The 27,362-nt window shown below is 42.7% G+C and overlaps 1 long non-coding RNA gene across 8 annotated transcripts; it reads left to right on the top strand.

Annotated features, from left to right (window-relative positions):
* Positions 1-572: 572 nt before the first annotated feature.
* LOC110685473 lies at positions 573-4,133 on the top strand. Of its 8 annotated transcripts, none has more exons than XR_002504069.1 (6): positions 582-865; positions 1,007-1,189; positions 2,149-2,250; positions 2,619-2,698; positions 3,114-3,561; positions 3,681-4,133. It is a non-coding gene; the product is annotated as an uncharacterized LOC110685473 (long non-coding RNA). The 8 variants fall into 8 exon arrangements; XR_002504077.1 differs by having other exon boundaries at positions 584-865; positions 1,007-1,149; XR_002504066.1 differs by having other exon boundaries at positions 573-865; positions 2,149-2,698.
* Positions 4,134-27,362: the final 23,229 nt, after the last annotated feature.

Below are 27,362 nucleotides of genomic sequence, written 5' to 3'. Positions count from 1 at the left end.
GCCTAGATTATCTTTATGTACTACTTGATATATGTAAAGCATGTTTATATGATGTATGACTTTTTATGCAAGTTGGAAAGCATGTTAGAATTAATTATATGTATGATTAATTTGTATTATTTTGTTAGCATGTATTCATGAATTTTTATTATGTGAATTATGCTAATAAAGTGAATTAAAGTGAAGTGATGATTTTTTATTATGCAAATTAAAGTATGACTACGATGTCAAAGTTAAGCCAAGCAAGTTAAGTCAATCATGTTTATTTTTATTATCACCTAGAGAGTGATTAAAGTCAAGAAAGAATTAATTAAGTGTTATGTGAATTCAAAGTAATTCAAGATTAAATAATTAGGGCATGATGCTTGTGGAAGGATCCCTACAACAGTAGTGGAAAAAACGTCATTTGCAGCGTTCTGTTTGCAGCAAACCTATGTACTGAACGCTACAAATAATGGTTAGTCAACGCGGGTCAACCATTTAATGATTTAATAGCGGCGTTATTTGCTAAAAAACACAGCAAAAAAATTATTTGCAGCGCTCCCACATAAAGCACGTTGCAAATAAGACGATTTATTGTAGCGTTCCATACTTTAGAACGCTGTAAATAAAATTATTTGCAGCGTTTCCCTTATATAGGGCGCTACAAATAATTGTGATATTTACAAAAAGTATACTTCGCCTTTTCCGCCCCTTGCTGAAAACCCTAACCCTAAAAAAAACCCAGAAAGAAGAGAGAGAGGGGGGAGACGATTAAAGCTCTCGCCAAGGCTCAGTTCACGGCGCACCACTTTCCGGGGACCTCTCATCTTTCCCCTCCTCTGGTTCGCTGCCGTCGCCGTTCAACTAGCCATCTCATCACTCGGTATTTCTCGTTTCTCGTTTCTAAATCTATCGTTTTTTCTTTCACTTTTGAGATTTCATGTTGTTTTGTGAGAAATTTGATGTCAAACCCCAAAATTCTCGATTATCATTTTGATTATAATTGTTGATTCTTTGAACTTAGGGTTTTATATTGAAGGAAAAAGCCGTCGGAAAAGGAGGATGAGTTTGTTGTTAAAGCGACGTCGTTGTCTGAGAGTGCTGATGGTGATGAAGCTCCTAAAGCGATTTCTCAGACTTTAGAGCTTGGGATTTTGGTTGGCTTTGGTATATTTTTAATATCTACTTCAATATGCACAATAAGCAGGTTCATACTTTTTTACAATATGTTGATTTTTGTTTGTTATCACGTGATCTTTGTCTAGTATATACTTAAAGTATAAAAATTTAGATATATTTTGAATGCCCAATTTTTATGCTAAAATTATAAAAAAGAGAGTAAAAAATTTGGAATTTAAGCTTAATTAAAAGTGGGTTTTGCTGTTTTAAGCTCAGTTCACTTAAATTTTGTCTGATTTGAACATTTGATACATTTCAGTTGCTTAGCCCCGTTTTAATGATTGCATGTAGCTTCAATGTGACTAACTCTTCGGTTCTCTCTGAATCTGACAATTTTGTGAGTGGTTGCTGATTTACTTTTTAAAGTTGACCAACCAAATCTGTAATTATTGTTAATTTAGTTACACATTTTGTTTCTGAGGTTTGTTTAAATGTCAATTTCTGTAAGATTTACTCAAATACAGTATAAATCTTTTATGGGTTTTGGTCAGTTTGCAGGAATTTGGTGAATTTTGACAAATCTGTAACATTGAGTATTGCTTAAATTAGCAAATAACGGAGAAAATCATGGTACTCTTATTGTTTGCCTATTTTAATTTGTGTGTTTGATTGAATTTTGATTTGATTGATTATTTTGGTATTTGGGGTTTGATTTAGGTTTAGTTTGTGATCAATTGTGATCAATTGAACGTTGAATTTTAGTTATTTGTGCAGGAACTGATAACAACTTTGTAGTCACATAATGCCAAATCTGAAACACATATTTAATTTTATATGACCAACTTGACTGCATTTTAGATTCGTTTGTTGTATATGGCCTTGTTAGATGCGTATGTGCGGAAGATTTGAGTTTTTGCATGAATGATAAAGTGTGATCATATTGATTGTTATGTCTGAAAACTCAAGAATGTAATTTTTTTTTTTTTAATTTTTTTTTTTATTGTAATGACATGCTGAGTTTGTGATGGTGAATTTTACGGGGAACAGGGGACCAGGAAGAATTTCATTAGACTGGACAACAAGAATCAGTCTAGTTCTCGGAGTAGCTCGTAGGGAAGTATGACTATCAATATTTATTATAGATTCATGGTAATGATGTCTCAATCTTAATCTTAACCTTATAGGTTGCATTGATCAGATACAGAATCCTTATAATTATTTCACTTACTGTCATTTGTGTGTGTGTGTGTGTGCGTGCGTGCGTGCGTGCGTGTGCGTGTGTGTGTGCGTTTGTGTGTGTAATGGTTGGGGATGGGGTAGGGGAGCAGCTCTACTGTTACTGATTTCTGACTAGCAACCTGGAAACAAGCTGCTTAAAATTTATAATTAACCATGGCAAATTGGGGATCGTGGAATTACAGCCTAATATTAGGCAATTCGCAAGAGTAAACATATATCTGCTAAAATTATCTATCTGTCTCAATCTTATATCTAATTGATGTGCTCCACTTTTTCAGATATCTGGTTGAATGTTCTCTGCTACATGTGCTCCTAGACATGTCATATAGGCACAACTAGCTAACATAAAAATAGTGAGGTACACTATCTTCTACAGAAGAGACTTTGTGACTTATCTGTGCTTGACTTTGACTTCTGTAGTTGTATAGTGTAATCTAACTTAGCACTCCAATATAAAATTGAGGTATATAAGATATATCTAGGCATTCCTTAATATTCTTCTTTTCAAAGTCATTTTGGCTGCTAATGCTCTAAAGCTCTTTTTAGTAAAATAGTAACTACATCTTTATCAAGAATCAGTCTAGTTCTGTATTCCATTGTTAATATGAACTGGCTATTTTGTATTCTTTTATCTTTTTGTGTTTATTTACACCCGAAAAACAGACAACTATAATAATATGAATGAGAGTAGTACAAAAAGATCATTTTAGTTTTCTGCATTTTAAATTTGAAGATTGATAACTGACTTTATTTTCTGCTTTTGTAATAATCAGAGATTTGTGGGTAGTTCTCAAAGTGGGATTGACTCTTTGGGGAATAGATTATCTAGCCTCGAGAGAGCATTGGATGAGAACTCCCATGATTTAGCTGTGCAAAGTGGAAGAATTGCCAACAATGACTCAGCAGGAAGCCTTTGCTGTCCTAGTACAGAATTCCTGAGTCCGAAATTCTGGAGAAGAACAGAAGGAAGGTCGTCCTCAATTCCAAAGTCATCTTATTCAGGAAGTATGCCTAATAGAAATGCCAGTCTTGAAGCTGCTCCACATATGGATGGTTTTAAGCACCACGAGTAGAACGAAGGCTTTTATCAGGTGTCATGGGGAAGTGTCAAAAGCATTGGCCAAATTGCCTAGAGAGGAAGAAATTGCAGTCCCAGAAGCTTTGATTCAGCTTCCACTACTGCTTGTTTTAATTCAGTGGTTCGAGGAGCATAGACTACAGGTAAACTTAATTCACTTTCTACCCAATTAGTCTGCAATTTTATCAATTCTGATGAATGCATTTTGCAGAATTATGTTTTTTTCACGTGATCAGGCTTACCAAAATTTCACATCTTGCAGGCACATCAAGGATTTGGAGGCAGTGTTGCATGAAGTGAGATCTTCCACAAACACGAAAGAAGAAAGCCACCAAATGCAATTTGATGCTCCTTCAACTACAACGAATGACATGAACAACAATGACCAGCTGGAGCTCAAAGCCATGGTTGATGTCATTGCAACAAAGGCACATGAAATGGCACTAGCTAAGGAGAATGATGAACTACGAGCTAAGATTTAGGTTCTACTCGAGGACAATAGTAAGTTTATAGATTTGTATGAAAGGACAGCTGCAGAGACCAATGAAGTCAATAATGTAGATGCTCAAGGTGATGCCGATGAAGGCCAAACTTGAGTTGTAATTTTTATGGTTTTCAGATTTGGCTAGAGGAGTACTCCCATGATTTACGTGGGGTTATTTGTAATGACCTTGTTTTTTGGATGTTTAATAAAATCATCAACATTGTTTCTATTTGTCTTGTTTTACTTTTGTTTTTGTTTAAATTGATGTATATATGAATATAATCCTAGTACCAAATACCAAAAACAAAAAAAAAATTAAATAAAAAATAAAAATAACAATAAAAAATAATAATTTGCAGTGCTCCTGGGTAGAGTGCGCTGCAAATAATTGGACTATTAGCAGCGCACCTAGCTAGGGTGCACTGTAAATAATCCAATTATTTGCAAAATAATTGGACTATTTGCAGTGCACCCAGCTTGTGCGCGCTGCAAATAATCCAACGTATTTGCAGCGCACAAGGTTAGGCACGCTGCAAATAATCATTTTTTGCAGCGTTTTATGCTCGCTGCAAATGATATCCAGTAATTGCATCGCCCACATATGCAACGACGAAAACGGTGCAAAAAGGGGGGTTTTGGCGCGCTGCAAATAGCGTTTTTTCCACTAGTGGAAGTATTAAGTACAAGAGAATCTAATGTTTTAATGCTTAGTCTCCTAATTGTAGTGTGAGACGTTGCACTACTGTTTTTAGTGGAATTCCCAAGGTTTTGGTGTTATGTGGAGGCGGAGTGCATACACCGTTTTATTGGAAAGTTGATCCCTTTCCTGTTAAAAGTAGTAGGGTTGACGGAGGACAATACAATAAGTATTGTCACATCTTCCCATGATTCCCATTCATGTACCTAACCATGTAAAGTAAAGAGTAAATTAAAGTTTAAAGTGAAGAATTAAAGTAAGTCAAGTCAAATTGATTTAAGTGTTTTTTTTTTTGGACAAGAAGTTGATTATAGTGTTGATTATGTATTTATTGTTGATTTATGTGATACCATGTTGTAGACATCTGATTGTATCTCCCCAAAAACCAAACCCAGTGATGAGTACCTTTCACGTCTTTGATTAACGAGTTCGGTAAAGAGTTGAAGAATCTCGCGAAGTCCCGTTAAGCCTTGACCATACCCCTAACCTTTCCTAAAATGTTTTAATCCAAAATCATTCATTTCATGCCTTCAAAACCAAAATCATTAATTTCATGCCTTAAACCCAAAATAATTCATTTCGTGTCCTAAAAATCATTCATTTTGTGTCCAAGTCATAAAAATATCCCAACCAGATTGTTTTGGTCCATAATCCCGCTCCAATTATTACTCAGTTGGATGAGGCTTGAAAAGAGCTTTTCAACGATATATTATAAGCCTAAATCTGATTTAAAACGAATAAGTTATGGCCAAAATACTAAACCAAGCCCAAACCTGATCTAGGTCCACCTTACCTATGACCCACCGATCATGTGAGGGTCCAAATACCATTATACCAATCCTAAACCAATTAGGATTCATTAGGAGCTTCTAGAAGTCTTTAGAAGGTTCTAATCTATCCTTTCCGAAAAGATAAAAATCAAAGAGTTTGAGATTGAATAAAACTTTTCCTTTTGATAATCCTTGTTCTATTCAAATTAAAGAACGTTCGGATATAATTTACATAGAAAACCCATCAGAAACCAAACTCCGAGTAAAATAGATTATCCTTTAAAACCAGCACATAACGCTAGGACCAACGCACTGCGACAGTCTCAGCGCAGCATGATAGCACCCAACGCGGCACGATAGCACCAGCGTGACGCGATAGCACCAGCGTGACGCTATAGCACCAGCGCGGCTCGATGGTCCCAACACGGCACGTCAGAGCCAGTGCGGTGCGACAAGAGCAGTTCTATTCCGTTCCAAATTCCGATCTTTTCTGATCGTCCGACTCTTTTTTTTTTCCTTATAAATAGAGGTCGTTTTCCTCGTTTTCAAATCAGTTAGAACCATCAATCATAAGCCATAACCACCTAGCTCCAATAATCATCAATCCTTATCAATCATCCATGTTCTTAGCCTAAACACATCCTCAATACTCTCCTAAATCAGTCACAATACCTCTTTCGCGAGATTCGAATACTCTAAGCCATCCTCGACGTTGCTTTCGACCTCGACGTGAGAGGTTGATAGTTCGTTCTAAGGGTTAGGTCCCAAATCTATATTTCATTTCATATTTGATTTATTTACTTTATTGATTTAATTTTCTTGAACTTTACTAAGGTGTGTATTGTTTTAATAGCAAGAAGGTTGTGTTTCGGGGTTTTCTGATGTCCTGCGGGAGAGTTACAATTCCGAGACTGGAACCGGACGCCTGTACCTGCAAAATAACGGAGACTCCTGAGAGCTCCGCCTCCAACGGTCAAGTTAGTACCTGATTAAGGAGTAATTAATACGGAAATTAAAGTAATAAGACCTCTCCAGGTGAGAGTGTTTAATGTTGGTAATCTGCTTTGTTAGCGAGATTAGCCGGTTATTAGTGTTCCGTAATATTTCTGTTCTTCTCTGTTCTTCAGGTGAGATTAACTGCTTGATCAATTGCCTGATGTTTTCTTGACCGCTTAATTAATGAGGATTAATTAAGTATTTATAGTCTTGAGAAGCGTGCCACTCTCTAGGTTTAGGGTAAACCTAGGGCTGACCGGGCCTCTAGACAGGATTGGGCCTTGTTGGCCGGTTTTCCCATTTGGCATGGGTGGACACGTGGCGTGCCTCGATTGGTCCGTAGAGGACGTATCTGTGATTGACACGTGGCAGGCTCCTGTTGGCCTACGTGAAGGACACGTGGCGGAACCTGGTTGGTCCACTTGTCAGACGGTGATTGGTGGATAAAAATCCCCTAATCATTTGCCCCTCACAGGTGGCACGTGACTAGTCACGTGTCGCCTGTGACAGGTGTCGCACGGTGACAGGCGACGGCCTGCTACAGGTGTCACCTTGCAAACGGCCGAGAGATTTTCCCGCCCAAATTTTGAATTTGGAAGCGACCCTTCGCCTTCTCACTTTGCCTATATAAGGAAGTGCTGACTTCGGTCATTTTCACATTTGAGAACTTTGCGAGAACATTCGGACCCCTGAACTTGCTCTGACATTTCGGACCTTTTCTGCCTACCGCCTGTTCTGACAAGCCGACTGCACCGGATTTCCAGAACTTCATCAACCGTCACTCGTTCAGGTAACTTAGTTCTCTTACTCTTAATTTTCTTTTTATTTTTTGAAATGGCACCACGGAAGCACACGACACGACCTAAGTTAGTGATCAGCCGGTCACCGGGGACGGCTGAATCTAGGACTAGGAGTGCCGCCTGCCCTTTTCTGGACCCATCTTTGCCCTTTATACAAAGTCCGACTGTATCTGTGTCTATGCAGAACGTGATGGCCAGAACAAAAAAGACTGCTATGATATCAAACTCAGACGGCTCCTCCCAAAGGGTGCTCATTAGTGAAACATCTGACCAGGCGCCAGATGTAGAATTGAAACGAGGCGGCATCCAAGCCGACAGTTCTGAGAGAGGGGCCAAGGTGGTCCCTTCCCATCTTACCGTTGATATGTCTAATTTTCCTCCTCCTCCTTCTAAGGGAGAGGAGGCGGGCCCCTCTGGGAGAGGGGAGGAGTCGTCCTCTTCGGACTCGTCAGAGGACGAGTCCGAGTCCAGCTCTTCTGGCCACAGTTCTCCAGGCTCAGAAGAAAGACATAGCCGCCTACAAGAGGCGAGACTTTCTCATGCAGTTGAGAAGGGGGACAATTGGGCGGAGCCGTCCGCCTCTTACAGAGAGGAAAACGCCCCCTACTACTGCATGGTACCCCGGGGCCGGATCGCAACCATGCAAGACAAAGTGGAGAGCTTTATTGCTAACCACAGAATGGGCCCGAAATTTTTACTGTTCGTGCCGGATCCAGAAGACACTGTCGTCTGGCCGGCTGGTACCAGCTATGATGACGGCTGCTTTGGCTGCTATGTGGCGGCCATCAAAGCTGGACTGCGCTTCCCATTACATCCGGCTGTTCAGCGGATTTTAGATGGGTATGATTTGGGGTTATGGCAGTTAGCCCCCAACTCTTGGGTAAACGTACTCGGCTATGTGGCCGGGTGCGAAATGTACGGGGTGGAGCCAAGCTTTGAGGCTTTCGCCCACATGAACTATCTCAGCCGGACCCCTAAGTCGGGAGGTACCGGCTGGTATCAATTAACAAGCCATAGGGGTTACCTCATGACGAGAGGTAAGGCGAACAAATGGAAGGATTGGCGGAACACCTTCCTTATCATTGAGGGTTCAGACACGGAGCTGAACCAACGTTTTAACAAGTGGAATAGGGATCCGCCTCTTCTCGCAGGCGGCCGCAGCATGCCGCCTTTTCCCCCAAAGGCTAAAAGAGAGATCCTAGACAGAGGACTCTTCAAAGTAGAGACTAGGGTGAACTCTACTTCAGGGGTACGAGAGCAAGTACCCCTAAACTGCGTCCCGAGCTTCAAGTGGCTCTATGACGAGTACTTTTTGGCCGCCTGTGGCCTCAGCAGTCGGTGCTCTAGAGGTAGCCGGCCTGACAAATACTCTGTTTTTTTTCACGCCTTGTTTACTTGGGATCTTTACTAACTTTGCTGTTTATTTTTTGCAGCTGACGCCATGAGTAAAATAACAGCATCCAAGACTGCGGCGGCCATGTTGCGGGCCTCTCTCATGCAACAGTCTTGTGCCGACTCCCCCAACAAGGGGGCACCCTTGGTAGGCTTCGAAAACTCTTCCTCTTTTAGGAGTTGTCTTATGCATATACTAACTCTTTTTGTTTTTCAGTCTGGCACTCCAAGAGCTTCTTCCTCGCAACAGCCGGACCCCAAGGCCCGGAGGACGACTGTTGCAAGCTCTCCTGGGTCTTCCAGGAAAACAGTGGCGGCTGAGAAGCAGCCGGCCACTTCTTCTAAAACCCCGGCGGGGCCGCCTAGAAGTATGGACAATCACTTGTAAAAACTCACTTGCTTCCTTCTTGACTAGGTCTAACTTGCTTTTTTACGCTTGATGCAGCCGGCCCTCAGGGGCTTGACTTGGTTGAGGTGGCCAAGTCCATGATCAAAGTAGTTCCTCCATCTGAAAGGGAGGCGGTCAGGGGTGCCGGCACCCTTGACCTTGATGGGATTTCAGGGGTCCTTGCTGAGGTATACTTAGCATATTTTTGAGTATTTGAGTTCCAGGACGCCTGTTATCTTTTTTGTTTGGAAACTGACGCCTGTTTTTTTTTTTTGTACTTAGGCCCTGCTCCGAGTTAACAGCCTTCGCAAGCCGATTGATCGGAAAAACAAAGAGGTAAAGGCCGCAAAAGCTATGGCCGCCTCCAACTGTGATAAGGCAATGTTTCAAATTGCCCAAAATGAAGTACTGACCATTGATATTCTTTATTATCAGGCGCAGGCTACCGCCGCTGTTCAGGCTCAGTTAGAGGCGGCCCAGAAGAAGAATGACGAGCTGGAGGCGACCGTCACAAATCTTAAGGCCGAGCTGAAACCTCTTCGCCAAAAAATGCACTCTTACGAAGCCATGGAGAAATCTTTGGCCAACGTAAAAGAACGCCTGGTGAGCCAAGAGAAGAGTCTTACCCAAGAGCTCTCGGAAAAGGCCGAGCAAGAGAAGAAAAAGCTCGTCCGGGAGATGGTGGAAGACTCCGCTCAAATCCAGCGCATGACCTGGGGCCGCCTGTTCCCCAATGCCGACTTTGCCTCATGGGAAAGAACGTACCGCCAGTGTTCGGAAACATATAATCAAGAGATCCTGGCGGCTGCTGAAGAAGAGGCGTTGGAAGGTACGTTGGAGGAGGAGGAAGAGCCGGTTGTGGCGCTTGTGCCACTTGGGGGTAAGGCATCAAAAGAGGGTGCAGCTAAAGCCGAGTCCAGCAAGAAGAGTGCTGACCAGGCGGCAGCTGCTAATACTGAACTGCCCCCTTCTTAAGCTTAATGTATTTTTTCCACGGCCTGCGTGCCGTTTGCTTTGTATTTACCCGGCCAGGGGGCCGGGGCTTTGAATATTCTGCTGGTCTTTAATGACCGGCTTATTTTTAATCAAATTTTTGTTTTGATTCAAATTTGTCTAAGTATTCCATATCTAATATCCCATTGTTCACTAGTTCGACTGTTGTACATGGCCGAACGTTGCAGACAGGTACAAATAGTAAGTACGCCGCCTATGCCCCTGGACGACTGGTTGTCTGTTTCCAGGATAGATGATCAGTCGGCCATTTATTCAATCGGTATTCGAACTATTTATTCAATCGGTCTGACCAAGTAAATAGTATTACCTAGTCGCCAAGGAATTAAGTAGGATAACAAGCGGCGGTTACCGGTTGTTTCCCTTTATTGCCAATGTTGGCTTTTAACTCGTAATTTGTTAACCTAGCAAGAGTAGTGGTTGAGAGTCCCTGTTTGTTAAAAACAGGCGGACGACTCATACCTTTTAGGCTCCATACTAAGTTTGAGTGACTATTAAGTTAACATAGGAGTTACTTAGTCTTCGTCACACTCTAGATTGAATAGTAGAGGTACCAGGCAGCGGAGGCCGGCTGATCCTCTTGATTTGCCAATGTTTGTTGGCTATTAACTCAATAGGTTACCTAGTAGGAATAGGGGTTTGAGTGCCCTTGTTTGTTTAAAACAGGCGGACGACTCAAACCTTTTAGGTTCCATACCAAATTTGAAGGAGTGACTATGAGTTAACGTTGGAGTTACTCAGTCGCCGTCACTTTTGTTTGAGAAGTAGAGGTACCAGGCGGCGTAGGCCGGCTAGACCCCTTGATTCGCCAATGTTTGTTGGCTATTAACTCAATAGGTACCCCCTGCATTTATCCCAAGTAATACAGGCGGTCATCTGACTCAGATGTCAACTGCTACCACTGGTTTGGTTAGTGATAGAGTTATCCTTGTCTCAAAAACGGCTACGTGGTTGCCCTTGGGGACAGTCGTATAGGTGCCGTGTAATTAGTTTATAGAACAATGTTCCACCCAAAAGGGAGCTGCTCTCTGCGACGAATTTCATCCGTAGGGATGCCGTCGGACGCCTGCTATGATGTTGGGACAGGTCGTATTAGTTTTGTAGATTTAATCAGTTGGCTTGGCGCCTGGTCTGATCATTCGACCGGTGGCCTTGGTAAGTTCTTGGTGAACGTAGGTGCTAAGTAAAAGAAGGGTAGCCGCCTGTTAGGCACAGGGTCGGCCAGACCCTAATCTTTTTAGCTAAGTATTGTGAGTAAAATACTCAATGGAGAGTAGCCGACTGTAAAGGAACAGACGGCATGCCCCTCTGAAGATAGAGTGAAAAACTCAATGGAGAGTAGCCGACTATAAAGGTACAGACGGCATGCCCCTCTGAAGATAGAGTGAAAAAACTCAATGGAGAGTAGCCGACTGTAAAGGTACAGACGGCATGCCCCTCGTAATACAAAAATTGAATAGTAAGTGCAAACTTTATTAAGTAGCTCTTTACTTTACATCTTTCAGAAGAAATATTTTTTAAGGTTATCTACATTCCAAGTTCGAGGCAACGGTTGTCCGTCTGGTGTTTCCAGACGGTAGGTACCGTCCCTGACTTCCTCATAGATTTGGTAGGGTCCTTCCCAGCTGGGAGTTAGTTTGCCAGACTCATTAGCCCTACCAACTGCTTCCATTTTTCTAAGTACAAAGTCCCCTACTTTGAGTGGACGGCTGTGTACTTTTTTGTTGTATGATCTAGTCATTCTCAGGCGATAGATCTCATGGCGCAAAACAGCATTGCCCCTCTTTTCAGGAAGTGAGTCTAATGCCAGGCGCATGGCTTCCCAGTTTGCCTCTTCGTCATATAGCATTACTCGAAGAGTCGGCTCGTAGTGTTCTATTGGAAGAACAGCTTCCGCACCATAAGTTAGGAGGAATGGAGTTTCTCCAGTCGCCCCTTTTTCAGTCGTCCTAATGGCCCAGAGAACATGTGGTAGTTCATCCGCCCATAGGCCGCCTGCTCGTTCAATCTTTTTCTTGAGACCGTCTGAGATGATTTTATTAAAGGCTTCTACCTGGCCGTTTGCTTGTGGACGGCCGACAGATGCAAAGTAGAGTGCAATTCCTTGGTCTCCCAACCAGCTTTTGAGAACAGGCGTCTCAAATTGGGGACCATTATCAAAAACCATAGACATGGGAACCCCGAACCGAGTGATGACGTTTTTCCAAATGAATGAAATTACATCTTTCGTCTTGATTCCCTTTACAGCCTCCGCCTCTACCCATTTAGTGAAGTAGTCAACGGCAACAAGTATATATCTTCTGCCGCCTGTAGCAGGCGTATATGGACCCAGAATGTCCATGCCCCACTTAGCAAACGGTAGTGGGCTGTGAATGGTAGTGAGGTCAGTAGCCGGACGGTGAATTAATTTGCCAAACCTTTGGCACTTGTCACATTTTTTCACCATCTCCATTGCATCTGCTTCCAAAGTAGGCCAAAAGTAGCCCTGCCGCCTTGCCCTTTGAGCAAGCATCCTACCACCTATATGAGAAGCACAGTAACCAGAGTGAAGATCATCTAGTATCTCTCGTCCCTTTTCAGGAGTAACACACTTTAAGAAGGGTTGAAGGTACCCCCTCTTGTGAAGTTCTCCCTGTATCATTTCAAAACAGGAGGCTCGTTTTTTCAGTGCTGCCGCCTGTTGAGGATCATCCGGCAGTGTACCGTTTGTCAGATATGCCCTGATTGAATCCATCCAGGTTGAGCTTCTGTCTAGGATTCCAATAGGGTTTTCCTCGATGCTTCTCTTCTCCATTACTTCCCAAAAAACAGTTCGAGGAGTATCGGAGGAGGCGGATGATGCTAATTTTGACAGTGCATCTGCCTGGTTGTTTTCTGATCTCGGCACTTGGATCAGATGGAAATCCTCAAGGGAGCCGACTGCTTGTCGGACCGCCTGTAAATACTTGATCATGGCCGGATGGGTTGCTTCGTATTCGCCATTGTACTGACTCACTATCAATTGTGAATCAGAACAGGCGTCTATTTTTCTTGCCCCTGCCGCCTTGCACATGCGGATCCCGGCTAGTAAAGCTTCATATTCTGCCTCATTGTTTGAAGCCTGAAAACTGAAGCGTAGAGCATACTCGAACCTGTCGCCCTCTGGAGATTGACATACGACGCCTGCTCCACAACCATTTGAAGTTGAGCTTCCGTCCACATATACCTTCCAGAGTTGGTCTGGAACTTGAGAGTCAGGAGGACGAGTCATCTCTACAATAAAGTCAGCAAAGGCTTGCCCTTTCACTACTTTTCTAGGATCGAAAGTAACTTCGAGGCTCTGTATTTCTATGGCCCATTTGATCATTCGTCCTGACGACTCCATGATGGTAAGGGGCCGCTTGATTGGTTGGTCGGTATACACGACGACTGCATGTGCCAAAAAGTAGGGCTTCAATTTTTTAACAGCCATGAAGAGTGCAAGACCAAATTTCTCCACTAGGGGATACCTCAACTCGGCATTTTTCAGTACGTGACTGACAAAGTAGACCGGGAGCTGACAGCCGTCCCTTTCAGCAAGGAGCACAGCGCTTAACGCATGATCAGAGACGGCCAGGTACATGTAGAGATCCTCTTTGGGCAAAGGGCTGACCAGCCTCGGCAAGGAATGCAAGTGAACTTTTAATTTCTGGAAGGCGGCCTCAGCATCCGGCCCCCATTCAAACCTTGCCTTTTTCTTAATTGCCTGGAAAAAGTATAGGCATTTGTCACCTGATCGGCTTAGGAATCTCCCCAAGGCCGCCAGACAACCTGTTAACTTCTGAACCTCTCGGATGGTACGAGGCGACTGCATGTCAATGACCGCCTGCACCTTCTCAGGGTTCGCCTCTATTCCTCTCTGATTGATAAGGAATCCGAGAAATTTCCCAGACTCAACTCCAAATACACATTTCTTGGGATTGAGCATGACATGGTGCCGCCTGAGTGTGGCGAAAGTTTCTCGGAGGTCCGTCAGATGATCTTTCTGAAGTTTAGTCTTGACAATCATATCATCAATATATGCCTCGACGTTTCTCCCAATCTGATCAAAGAACACTGTGTTTATCATTCGTTGGAAGGTAGCCGGGGCATTCTTAAGACCAAACGGCATAACCGTGTAACAGTATAACCCCTGATCAGTGACGAAGGCCGTCTTCTCCTGATCTTTCTTCCATAAGGGAATTTGATGGAAACCAGAATATGCGTCCATAAAACTCATCAAGGCATGACCCGCTGTTGAGTCGACCAGGTTATCAATTTTAGGCAGAGGGTAACTGTCTTTGGGGCACGCCTTGTTTAAGTCTGTGTAGTCTACACACATTCGCCAGGTGCCATTCGGCTTTTTAACAAGCACCACATTTGCAACCCAGTCTGGGAAGTAACATTGCCGAATGAACCCTGCATCAAGTAATTTTTTAACTTCGGCGGCTGCCGCCTGACTTCTTTCTTCGCCATGGTTCCGCTTCTTTTGCCGTACCGGCTTCTTTTTCGGATCCACAGCGAGTTTATGTACTGCCAGATCAGGACTAATGCCTGGCATTTCATGGACTTCAAATGCAAAGATGTCCTTGTATTCTTTCAATAGGTTGTGAAAGTCGTCACCAAGGTTTCTCAGAGCAGTCGTCCCAACTTTGACTGTTCGGTCAGGACGTGAGTCGTCTAAGATCAGGTCCGCATGCTCACCAGCCGGCTGAGGGCGGAACTCATCTGGCCGCTCCTCTGCCAATGATTGCTATTTTCTTGCTTTTCTTGCGGACTCTGTCTGGGACGCCTTTCTCTTTTTGTCGCCTGTTTCTTGAACAGGCGCACTCTCCTTGACATTGTCAAGGTCTGTTTTTTCTCCACTTGATCCAGTGGCCATAACAGTGGGCTTGACATCCGAGAGATAGCACTCTCGGGCCATCCTCTGATCTCCCCTTAGGGAGCCGACTGTTCCATTATCCCTCTCAAACTTAAGCAGCATAAGAGACGGGATTATAACAGCCTTGGAATTATTCAGGGTTGGTCGACCCAGAATCATGTTGTAGGCCGAGAGTTCCTCTACTACTAGGAACCGGACTACCATGTGTCGTCCTTCCCCTTTTTCGCCCAGGCGAATGGGTAAATCTACTCGTCCCAGTGGGTGGACGACTCCTCCTCCAAACCCTATTAAAGGGTGGGAGGCCGGATGTATGCAGTCCGTCTGATATTTCAGTTTTGACAGACATTTGCTGCTGATGAGATCTGAGGAGCTCCTGGTATCTATGAGGATTCGGCCAACTCTCTGGTTGGCCACTTTACATTCAATAACGAGAGGGTCGTCATGCGGCCCCCTTACCCCTCCTAGATCCTCTTCAGTGATGACAATCTCAGGAAATGTATATTTGGACGGCCGTTCTTGGTGAACGGAATTTACATCTAACCGCCTTATATTATCTTTGTTGCCCCTAATAGTGGGGCCGCCTCCTGAGAAGCCGCCTGCAATGGTGTAGACGACTGCATCATCTGTATCGGAACTGTCGGCCTGTTGATTCTTTTTGGTCGACTGCTTTTTTGAGAAAGTGTTCCCCGTAGATTTCTTGACATAAGTGTCAAGATCACCTTGCTCAGCCAAGCGGTCTAGGTACCGCATGAGACTGATGCAGTCATTGGTGTGATGACCAACGTCATCATGATAAGCACAGATTTTGTCTTGGTTCCGGTTGTTTGCAGAACCCTTCATGGGGACCGGCTTCTCAATTGAGATCCGTCCCTTTATTTCTTTTAGGATAAACTGGTTATCCTTGTTAAACACATACTTTGGGGAGTATGGTTTGAATTCTTTTTTCTTTTTCTGGGCCGGCTGTTTAGAGGAATCAGCCGCCCAGACCTCTTTTCTTTTCTCATCTTTGTTAGACGACTGATTCTGTCGTCCTTCTCTTTTGTCGAACCTTTTCCCGTCCGACTGTTTTATCGTACACAGATCAGTCGCCTGTATATAGGCTTCTGCTTCAATCAAGGCCTCTTGAAGAGTCGCCACCCTTTTTCGAACTAAATCAAATTTGAAGGTAGACCCGTCTTTGAGACCTCTAAAAAAGTCAGTATAAGCTACCTCATCCGGTAACCCTTGAATCTGTATTCTCATCAGGTTGAACCGCCTGATGTAAGAACGAAGCCCCTCCTTCTCGCCCTGCTGAATTGTTCCCAAATCAAGGGTCGTTTTCTTCGCAGGGATGTTCATGGCGAAGTTGGAGGCAAATAAGTAAGCAAGCGTCCTGAAGCTGTTTACACAACCAGTCGGCAGGTTGCCGAACCATTGCTGTGCGATTCCCTTGAGAGTCGCTGGGAAACACTTGCACCAAGTGGGATCATCCAACCCTTGAAGGTACATCAGGTTGGTGAATGCCATCAGATGGTCTTCTGGGTTAGTAGTGCCGTCATAGGCGCCTACTAGTACATTTTTTACTTTGGCCGGCTGAGCGGCTTCAGTAATTTCCTTGGAGAAGGCTGACGGCTGTTCACCAAGTCTAAGCAACCGTAGCTGCCAGTCCATAGGTTGGACGTTTTTTGCTGCAGGTCCACCAAATGGAGGTGGCTGCATAAAGTACTGTTGTTGCGGCACAAATGGTAAGTTTGGTACCGCCTGGGCACTATGAAAGCCGGACTGACGGGAGGTGCCGCCTGACTGACTCTCATGGTACGACTGAGTATGCCTCATCGAGGCATTTCGCAAACTGTCTTGAAAATTTGAAGTAGAAGCCGACTCTGACAATCGGTCACTCATCTTCTGCTCTAGCAGTAGCCGAGCATCTGTGAACGTTTGCTTTGACCCGTCCGCCTGAATATGACGAACCGGTTTCCTATTTCCCGTAGGATAACGGAATTTTGTGAAATCAAGAGCAGGTGGCTCCCGCTTCTTGGATTTAGGATGAGGAGTCGCCTCTCGCCCTTGAACTGGCTTCCTCTTTAGTGAAGTGGAAGGTTTTTTGGCCGACTGCTCTTTGACTGAAGCAGGCGGCTTTCTGTTGATCAACTCTTGAATCTCTCCCTTGAAGTCCCTCATGAAGGTCATGAGTTCGTTCCTTGTGATGGGAGCAGACCCATCAGTCGGCTGTTGCCGAGCAGGCGGTGCGCCTGCTGGCTCGCTTCCTGTTTGAAGATGCTCCCGTTCCCTCCTTTCGGTATGACGGGTACGTCGGGCCCTTAGAGTCCCGTCTGGAGCTGTATGAGTTTCCACTTCAAATTCACTTTCGGTGTCATGGTCCGACTGAACTTGAGGGTCGTTTAGGGGACGCCTCTCTTCAGGAGTCGGTATAGACTTGGATTCCATCTCTGAAGTACTCTCCCCACAGACGGCGCCAAATGTTTCGGGGTTTTCTGATGTCCTGCGGGAGAGTTACAATTCCGAGACTGGAACCGGACGCCTGTACCTGCAAAATAACGGAGACTCCTGAGAGCTCCGCCTCCAACGGTCAAGTTAGTACCTGATTAAGGAGTAATTAATACGGAAATTAAAGTAATAAGACCTCTCCAGGTGAGAGTGTTTAATGTTGGTAATCTGCTTTGTTAGCGAGATTAGCCGGTTATTAGTGTTCCGTAATATTTCTGTTCTTCTCTGTTCTTCAGGTGAGATTAACTGCTTGATCAATTGCCTGATGTTTTCTTGACCGCTTAATTAATGAGGATTAATTAAGTATTTATAGTCTTGAGAAGCGTGCCACTCTCTAGGTTTAGGGTAAACCTAGGGCTGACCGGGCCTCTAGACAGGATTGGGCCTTGTTGGCCGGTTTTCCCATTTGGCATGGGTGGACACGTGGCGTGCCTCGATTGGTCTGTAGAGGACGTATCTGTGATTGACACGTGGCAGGCTCCTGTTGGCCTACGTGAAGGACACGTGGCGGAACCTGGTTGGTCCACTTGTCAGACGGTGATTGGTGGATAAAAATCCCCTAATCAGGTTGGGTCATCAAAGTGAGTAAATTTAATCACCCGTATTATTATTTTTTGATTTTGGAGTAGAAATCATGTTTACAATGTTATGTTAATCCCTAGTATCATGCTTAGGATGTTTTTATGATTTCTTAGTATCATGCTTAGGATGTTCTATGACTTCTAGTATCATGGTTAGAATAACGCTTTGATTTTGATTATTAATGACATGTTAGGATTTGTTATTAATTTGTTTAGTATCATGCCTAGGATCTTACTAATGATATTTTGATGATGTTGCTATGATGATGATTGTTGTATTAATCATATGTTGCTTGATTATCTATGATTTACTGCTATTGCTTGATCACGCCCCTTTTTGCAGGTTTAAAGGGAATTTGTACTTGAAATCACGCCTAATAAGATAATTAATAATTTGATTTTAGGCTAATACGATTTCAATTCAAGTGGTCACCAATAATAGATTTGATTATGCATTAATAATCAACCAACGTAGATTAAACAGGTTTATGATTAATTTGATGTATGTATGTTGATCAAAAAGCGCACATGAATATCATAAGAATTGAGGAGAGGCCTATTTAGGCGAGTTCAATTTCTTTTAGGTTGGATTCGTACCATCATCCCCGAACATCCAGTCATGGTTCCGGACCACTATGGAGTTTGCGATCTCCGTGATCGTGAATGTGGTGTAACCTTAAGACCCGTGAACGGTTAACAAGTTATTAAATTTGTTGGTGACTCTTTTTTTCTAGCTTCTTTTCCTTAGAACGCCGCCATGCTAAAACCACGACCCACTGTAAGGCTCAAAGATGAGTTTGAAAAATTCCCAACAATTTTTGGCGACTCCAATGGGGAGGATTTCTAAATTGATTCCTAATTGGTTTAGCAATTGATTTAGAACGATTGGATGAGACTTGAAAGATTCTAGATATTCATGTGCGTATTTTGATTAGCATTGTGGCATAAGCATAAAAAGGTTTGCATTGGAAAGACCATCTGTAATGCGTCAAAACATAGGACATACACATAGGAAAGGTCGTGAATATTTTTCACAACTAAAATCGAAACGACGCTGCGAAAATCGGAAAAAACATCGAAAATTGAAACTACCGCAGAACGTCAGAACTATCGCAGGACGTTGGAAACCAACGCCGGACGATAGTCTTATAGCGTCGCGATAGAGCTATCGTCGGACGATGGTTCCTACCGTCCAACGATGGATCTGGCGATTTTGCGCCAGCTTTCTGTCTTCCTGTTTGGCCTGATTCTAATACTGTCTCGACGATTTTACTTCCTAATTAAGTTTTTCCGACTTCTCTGGACCCATATGTGTTTTACATATGGTTTTAGCCCTTGGGAATTCACGCTTTGTCCACCCTAATAACTCTTTGTGCAATGATGGGTGCATCCGAGTTTATTGAATTCACTAAACCATGGAGTTGAGTTTAACTTGTGGGGTCCCGTCCATCGTGCCAACCCTTCTAAGGTAAGGCTTCCGCGCGATGCATCCGCACTCTTAACCATGGACCCTCTTGGACACCATAATCCTTTACCTTAGAGAACTAGAGCCATGGTTAGGTTGCAAACTCATTGCATCATATTGTGACTACTTGTGCATATCTTACTTGTGCATAGCCTGTTTGTGATTAAACTAGCCTTTATTCTTGTACATATGCCTATACAAACTAACCTTTGTCTTAACTTGATTCTTGTACATATGACTTTTATATACTAACCGAAAGGACTTTGCTTAATTAATTTGGTTGATTAATATGAACCTATAAAGTCTAATTATACTTGACCTAGCGGACTTTAGGCTTAAACCTTTGAAAGAATCACTTAAAAAAGATTGCATGACGTTCCAATTTTGGCGCATCACTTTGATCTGTAATGCCGGACGTTTGTTTCCAGCGCGCCGTAATAGCATTGTCGCGCCGCGTTGACGCCAACGCCCCGCGATAGTTCCATCGCCCCGCGTGTGATGGTTCATTTGCTTCTTTTCGAGTCTTCACGTCGAGTCTCACTGCTACGATTAACCTATTTAATGTTCATGCTTGGTCTTTTCTTGGTCTTGTTTGAGTCTAACCACATATCTAGTCACATGGTCATGACACGAGTCTTGTATATATCACTTTCATTCACGAGTCTTCACACACTTCGTACATATTTTTGTTTCACGCCATGACCATGTCTTAGGTCCATGCATGAGTCATCTTTTTCGTCATTCGAGTTGAGGGCACATCCTATTCCCGGATTTTTCCATATCCTTCCACATTCATATATACCTTCCCACAAATACATCTTTCCCCTTTACATCACTTTACATACCTTACACTTTCCTTCCTTAATACTTTCCACATTCACACACTTTCCTCTTTCATACTTTCCTTATACATATATACACCTGTATACTTTCCTCGTGCTTCCCCCATGCATATCATTCACCTCATACACTATGCTCTTTCCCCATATGTGCATGTTGAAGAGTTCGAGTCATGTGATTGACAATAAGTATCCATGGTTTTCTTTTCTACAACCTTTGGTCAAGGAAAACACAAAGCACGAGGCAAGCTTTTACGACAAGATTTCATGATTCTTTTCTTATTTTAGATTTTCGTTTCCCTTAATAAGTCTAGCATAGGCACTCTCTATCATTTTCCTTATATTTACTTCATGAGTTTGTCATCACCTCTTCCATTTCAATAAGATAAGCATTTATTTCCTTGATGTGATCATTGCATTGCATTGCTTAAAAAAAAAAAATATCCACGTTGAGCTAAGCTCAAGGTATACTAATGATTTGAGGTACCCTTTGTAGCCACATCATATCACCTTTACCCTTTCGAATATACAATCCTTTCTTAATAAATCACTTTGAGCCTCGTCTAACAATTGGACTTTCTTTTTTCAACCCAAATCTACCTAACCTTGGGATGGGTTGGTGTGTAACTTTTGCAATTTTCAAAGCCAAATACAAAAAGCTTGAGTGACTTTTACCAAAGTCTCAAAATTTCAGAAGTTCAAAAAAGCAATAAAAGTGTGCAAAGGTCAAGTGTTTCAATGTCTTTGATATAAACACGTCTGAGATTGCGTCTCTTATCAAGTACTCGACACCATGCCTGAGAAACATGAATGCGAAGTGAGTGATAGATTGCATGATCGGGATTGCCCACACTTATCCAAAGAAGATTTAAATACGAATCTCAAATGCAAAAATAAAAATATAAGTTTAAAAGTGAGAAACCTCAAACATACAAATACCAAGATTCAAATGCAAGGTTGCAAACCTTGGGGGCTTACTTCAGGTCTTGAGCCTTATCCCTTCTTCTTCAACCTTTAGCCTAACCCCGTTACAACCCTTGAAAGACCTCCTTGAGGTGTACACACACTTGTGCGAGGATCGACTAGAGCTACGTTCAGCTTGATTTCTAACGGATACGTAGGCAACCTCACATTGGGGTGCGACCGTAATAATCATTCATCCACATTCATGCATGATCATATCAAGGGGTCTCCAATACTCATCCCTATCCATTTAGAGCTAGATTTGGGGGCTTGATCCCTACTTCATTAGCCTACCCAGCCTAAGAGTCACCATCATTTGACTCTTCTCAAAATCTTTTTTTCACACCTTAGCCTTTGTAGCCTAACCTTAGTGTCACTCTCATACACATCACAAATACATAGCCAAATAATCCTTCCCTTAGGAACCCTTTGTAATGAAATCTTGAAACCACTCTGAAACATGCCTTGTCATCTAGAATAACTCATTATCATAATCATTATTGCATCACAAAGTATAAGGTACTTAGCCTCCGAGCCTAAGTTACCCAAATGCTTTCATTATCGAATCATCAACTGAGATCGTCTAGGATGTTACAATCTTTGCACCATGAGATACAACGATTAATGCATACACTTGATTAAGCTCATTCAACATGCACCATCGCTTGATTCATTCTTTTCATCTTGAGGAAGTTCAAAACTTCATTTTTCAATAACATTTTACTTCAACCATTTTCATGTCTTTCTTTTCGAGAGAAAGTCGGTACCCTCCACAAAAATGACGGAATTTTTTTCGCTTTTCTGCATTTTTGAATTGCACGAGCACAATCACAACACGATGCACACACGAGTCATGCACATTGAATCATGTCACCACATCGAGTTGAGTCAAGCACATTGAGTCATGTCGTGTCGTCACATCGAGTTGAGTTTACACACGCGAGTCGTATGCACGACCTACACATCAAGTCATATCATGTTGAGTTGAGTTTCAACACATTGAGTCGATTTGAGCACATCGAGTTACACAATGAGTCGAGTAACACCAAGTCTTGAGTCAACCTTAATCCAACCAACCATAATGAGTCAAGTACACCAAGTCTTGGGTCAAACCTAAGAAAATCACCAGCAAATTCCTTTTGCAATATTTGATTTTACAAGATACAACAATTCATTGAAGCTTCTGTTCGGAGTCAATCGAGCAATCTCACCAATTCATCGAAGCTCATGTTTGCAGCCAATCAAACAATTTCACCATTCGTCACCGATCTTTTGAAGCTCTTGTTCACAGCCAATCGAACACTCTCACCATTCAAAAAGCAATTCTTTGAAGCTTATGTTTGCAACCAATCGAACACTTTCACCTTTCAAAAGCTCTTTTGTCCAGAGACGAGTGGACATTTCATTCCAAGCACTTTTGTCCAGTGACGCGTGGATATTCCTTTTCAAAGCTCTTTTTTCCAGGGACGTGTGGACATTCCTTTTCAAAGCTATTTTGTCCAGAGACGCGTGGACATTCCTTTTCAAAGCTCTTTTTCTAGAGACGCGTGGAAATTCCTTTTTAAAGCTTTTTTGCACAGAGACGCATGGGCATTCCTTTTTTAAAGCTCTTTTGTTCAGAGATGCGTGGACAATATCTTCAAAAGCTCTTTTGTTCAGAGACGAGTGAACATTCCTTGAGTAAGCTCTTGTTCAGAGAAGCGTGGACATTTCTTTCAAAGCTCTTTTGTTCAGAGACGAGTGGACATCGATAGCGCTCCCTGAGAATGTGGAGGTTGTCACCGAATTTGAGAAGATGGCTCGAAGCGTAGCGGTCTTCGACAATGCTCCCTGAGAATGTGGAGGTTGTCAAATTGAGTTTAAATTACCCAAATCTCACCCAGAGATGTGTGCTCGGCCATCCTAGATACACGTTTCTTTCCCATTAACTCCTTCATTTGTAGAACTAATGTTTTCTGCATGTATTGGCGTTAAAAAGGATGTTTTAGAGTCGCAGAATGTTCTGAATCATTCTCCATCCCCATCGACTTACTTTGACTTTTGTTTTCGCAACTTACGTTTCTCCAAACTCAGTCAAAGTGGGTGCTTCTGTAGACACCTGATTGTGTCTCCCCAAAAACCAAACCCAGTGATGAGTACCTTTCACGTCTTTGATTAACGAGTTCAGTAAAGAGTTGAAGAATCTCGCGAATTTCCCTTAAGCCTTGACGATACACCTAACCTTTCCTAAAATGTTTTAATCCAAAATCATTCATTTCGTGTCTTTAAAACCAAAATCAATTATTTTGTGCCTTAAACCCAAAATAATTCATTTCGTGTCCTTAAAATCATTCATTTCGTGTCCAAGCCATAAAAACGTCCCAACAAGACTATTTTGGTCCATAATCCTGATCCAATTATTGCTTAGTTGGATGGGGTTTGAAAAGATCTTTCCAACTATATATTATAAGCCTAAATCCGATTCAAAACGATTAAGTTATGGCCAAAATACTAAACACCAAACCGGACCTAGGTCCACCTTACCTATGACTCAATGATCATGTGTGGGACCAAATACCATATTCCCAATCTTAAATAAACCAATTAGGATTCATTAGGAGCTTCTAGAAGTCTCTTGAAGATTCTAATCTATCCTTTCCGAAAAGATAAAGATCAAAGAGTTTGAGATTGAATAAAACTTCTCTTTTTGATAATCCTTAATCTATTCAAATTAAAAGACGTTCGGATATAATTTTCATAGAAAAGCCATCAGAAACCAAACTCCGAATAAAATAGATTATCCTTTAAAATCAGCACACAATGCCAGGACCAACGCACTACGACAGTCTCAGTAAGGCGCGATAGCACCAGCGCGGTGTGATAACCAGTGAGGCGCGATAGGGCTTGCGCGGCGCGACAACAGCAGTTCTATTCCGTTCCAAATTGATCTTTTCTGATCGTCCAATTGTCTTTTTTCCTTATAAATAGAGGTCGTTTTCCCCGTTTACAAATCAGATAGAACCATCAATCATAAGTTATAACCACCTAGATCCAATCATCATCAATCCTTATCAATCATCCATGTTCTTAGCTTAAACAAATCCTTGATACTCTCCTAAATCAATCACAATACCTTCTTTGCGAGATTCGAATACTCTAAGCCATCCTTGACGTTGCCTTCGACCTCGACGTGAAAGGTTGATAGTTTTGAGGGTTTGGTCCCAAATCTATATTTCAATTCATATTTGATTTATTTACTTTATTCATTTAACTTTCTTGAAGTTTACTAACGTGTATTTTGTTTTGATAACAAGAACGTTGAGTCATCAAAGTGAGTAATTTATTCACCCTTATTATTATTCTTTGATTTGGGAGTAGAAATCATGTTTACAATGTTATGTTAATTCCTAGTATCATGCTTAGGATGTTTTAATGTTTTCCTAGTATCATGCTTAGGATGTTTTTATGATTTCTAGTATCCTGGTTAGGATAACGCTTTGATTTTGATTATTAGTGACATGCTAGGATTTGTTATTAATCTGTTTAGTCTCATGCGTAGGATCTTTCTAACAATAGTTTAATTATGTTGCTATGATGATGATTGTTGTATTAATTATATGTTCCTTGATTATCTATGATTTATTGCTATTGCTTTATCACGCCCCTTTTTGCAGGTTTAAAGGGAATTTGTACTTGAAATCACGCCTAATAAGATAATTAATAATTTGATTTTAGACTAATATGATTTCAATTTAAGTGGTCACCAATAATAGATTTGATTGTGCATTAATAATCAACCAACGTAGATTAAACAGGTTTAGGATTAATTTGATGTATGTATGTTGATCGAAAAGCGCACATGAATATCGTAAGAATTGAGGAGAGGCCTATTTAGGGCGGGTTCAATTTCTTTTAGGTTGGATTTGTACCATCATCCCCGAACATCCAGTCATGGTTCCGGACCACTATAGAGTTAGCGATCTCCGTGATTGTGAATGGGTTGTAACCTTCACACTAGTGACCGGTTTAATTCAGAATGCCGTACACGAACCAGACCAACGAGGTGATCACTCAAACGTCGACAGGAAAGTTCCAGACAGTGCAAATGCTAGAGGTACTGCAGAACTTGTCCCAGTGCGGCAAGGATCAACTGGCTGCCATGACGGCTGTGTTGAACTCATTTGGAAAAGGATCGAGCTTCACTCTTCTACAAGCATCTGCTTGACAGACTCCTATCAGGTCACCCGTACACAGTCTGACCCCAGAGCAGAAGGAGCTAGAAGCTCTGAGGAAGAGAGTGAAAGAGTTGGAGGCCAGAAACCTAAATAGAGAATGGAGCTCAGGGGAGTCAGGCTAAGTCCCCGCTGGCAACCCGCGCAGCAGATCCCCTACCCACAGCTAGTCTCTAAGCCCCACGAGCTCCAAGAAAGCAAAGATCATGGTGATCCTTGACGACTCACCCTTCTGCAAGGAAATTCTAGAAGAACCGATGGAGAAAATCAAGATGCCTTCATGCAAATTCAATGGGATAACAACCCTTAAGAACCATTTGTCTGCTGCTGAAAGTACAAAAATGGTGGAAGAAGTTTTAAGGGCGGTACCTTGTGAAGAATGAACAACAAATGTGAAGCAAACACAGACTAGTTGACGGTGAACTTACGGCGAGGGACACCCAAGAAAATTGCGAAACTCAGAGCAAGAAGAATAGTAAAAGAGAAGGAAGTGAGAAGTTAGAGCGAGGAGGGAGTAATTGGAAAAAAGCAAGTGAGGTAATGGGAAAAGTAGGAAGAACAATGATTTCAATTAAGATGAAAACCGGTTTAGTGAAAACGCGGAATACAAAGAGAGGATAGGGGAAACGGAATAATGGCAGTTACCTACCCAACAAAGGGAGCTAACCACCCACTAAACATAGCCACGTCGTAAAAAAAAATAGAGAGAAAAATCAATCTGACCAAATCTAAGCTCCTCGCTCAGCCTCAGCTCGTCGCTTTGAAATAAATCAGTGGGAGTAATCAAAGCTCCTCGCTCAGCCTCAGCTCGTCGCTTTGAAATAACTTCAGCGGGAGTAATCAAATCTCCTCACCCAGAAAGTTCAGTATAACGCACCCCACTAGCGGAACTCTTTGAGCCTCAAATCAGCTAAGTGCAGATGTGAGACTCAGGGGGGCTAGTTGTATGAGAAGGATTTCGATCAACAAATCCGACCAAGTAATGACCCGGCAGGAGTCAAATGATTGGAACAGCTGGCACGGGTCCCTCGAACCACCTCCTGCAGGGACTAGTTGTATAGGATAGCTTCGACATAGCTCTTCCCATGCTCCAAACCTTATGGCAGAAGAACGTCTCCAGTTAACAAGAGCTGGCCCGAGTGCCTCAAACCACCTCTTGAGGGGCTAGTTGAATAGGGTAGCTCCCGCTGAGTTGCCCTGCGCTTCTAGCATTACTTGAGGGGTGCGCACTCGTGCTAGTCTAGTCCAAGGCAAGGGAAAACCCTCCTAGGGGCTCAGCCTCACGGTTGACCCCAATGGGCTCTATCTCAGACTTAGGGATAATCTCCCAAGGGCTCAACACCAAGAATAAAACAACTATAAATAGTAACCTAAGTACAACGAAAAAGAGGTTACACACATTCATTTTTCATCACTTACCCATTATTATTCATCCAATACCTTACTGACTTAAGAATCGGAGGGGGGTTCCTCGAAACCACCCCCGAGGGCATAACCACTGTTCATTGTGCAAGTAATCCCAGCCAGCACCTAGGTCCAGCCACCAGCTAGGCTTCGGAACTACACTCGGAACAAGACATTTGACTCTCAATGGCAGGTAGATGGTTCTTAGGAGTTGTTGTCCCATTGTATTTGTATGAGGGAATCTTAATTTTTTCCATCGGTACTTCTAGGATTTCCTTGCAGAAGGGTGAATCCTCTAGGATCACCATGATTTTTGCCTTCTTGGAGCGCGCAGGGCTCAAGGACTGACTGTGCGTGGGGGGATCTGGTGCGAGGGTTACCAGCTGGGACTTCGCCTGATTCTTCCGTACTCCACTCTCTGTTTAAGTTCCTGGCCTCCAATTCCTTCACCTTCTTCCGCAGGGCTGTCAGTTCCTTTTGCTCTGGAGTTAAACTATGTATGGGTGAGCTGAGAGTAGTCTGCCCGACAGGTGCCTGCGGACGAGCGGAACTCGATCCTTTTCTAAACGAAGCCGTC

The sequence above is a fragment of the Chenopodium quinoa genome, unplaced genomic scaffold (genome assembly GCF_001683475.1).
Source record: "Chenopodium quinoa cultivar QQ74 unplaced genomic scaffold, ASM168347v1, whole genome shotgun sequence".
Classification (NCBI taxonomy): Eukaryota; Viridiplantae; Streptophyta; class Magnoliopsida; order Caryophyllales; family Amaranthaceae; genus Chenopodium; species Chenopodium quinoa.
This window is presented reverse-complemented; position numbering and strand designations above follow the sequence as displayed.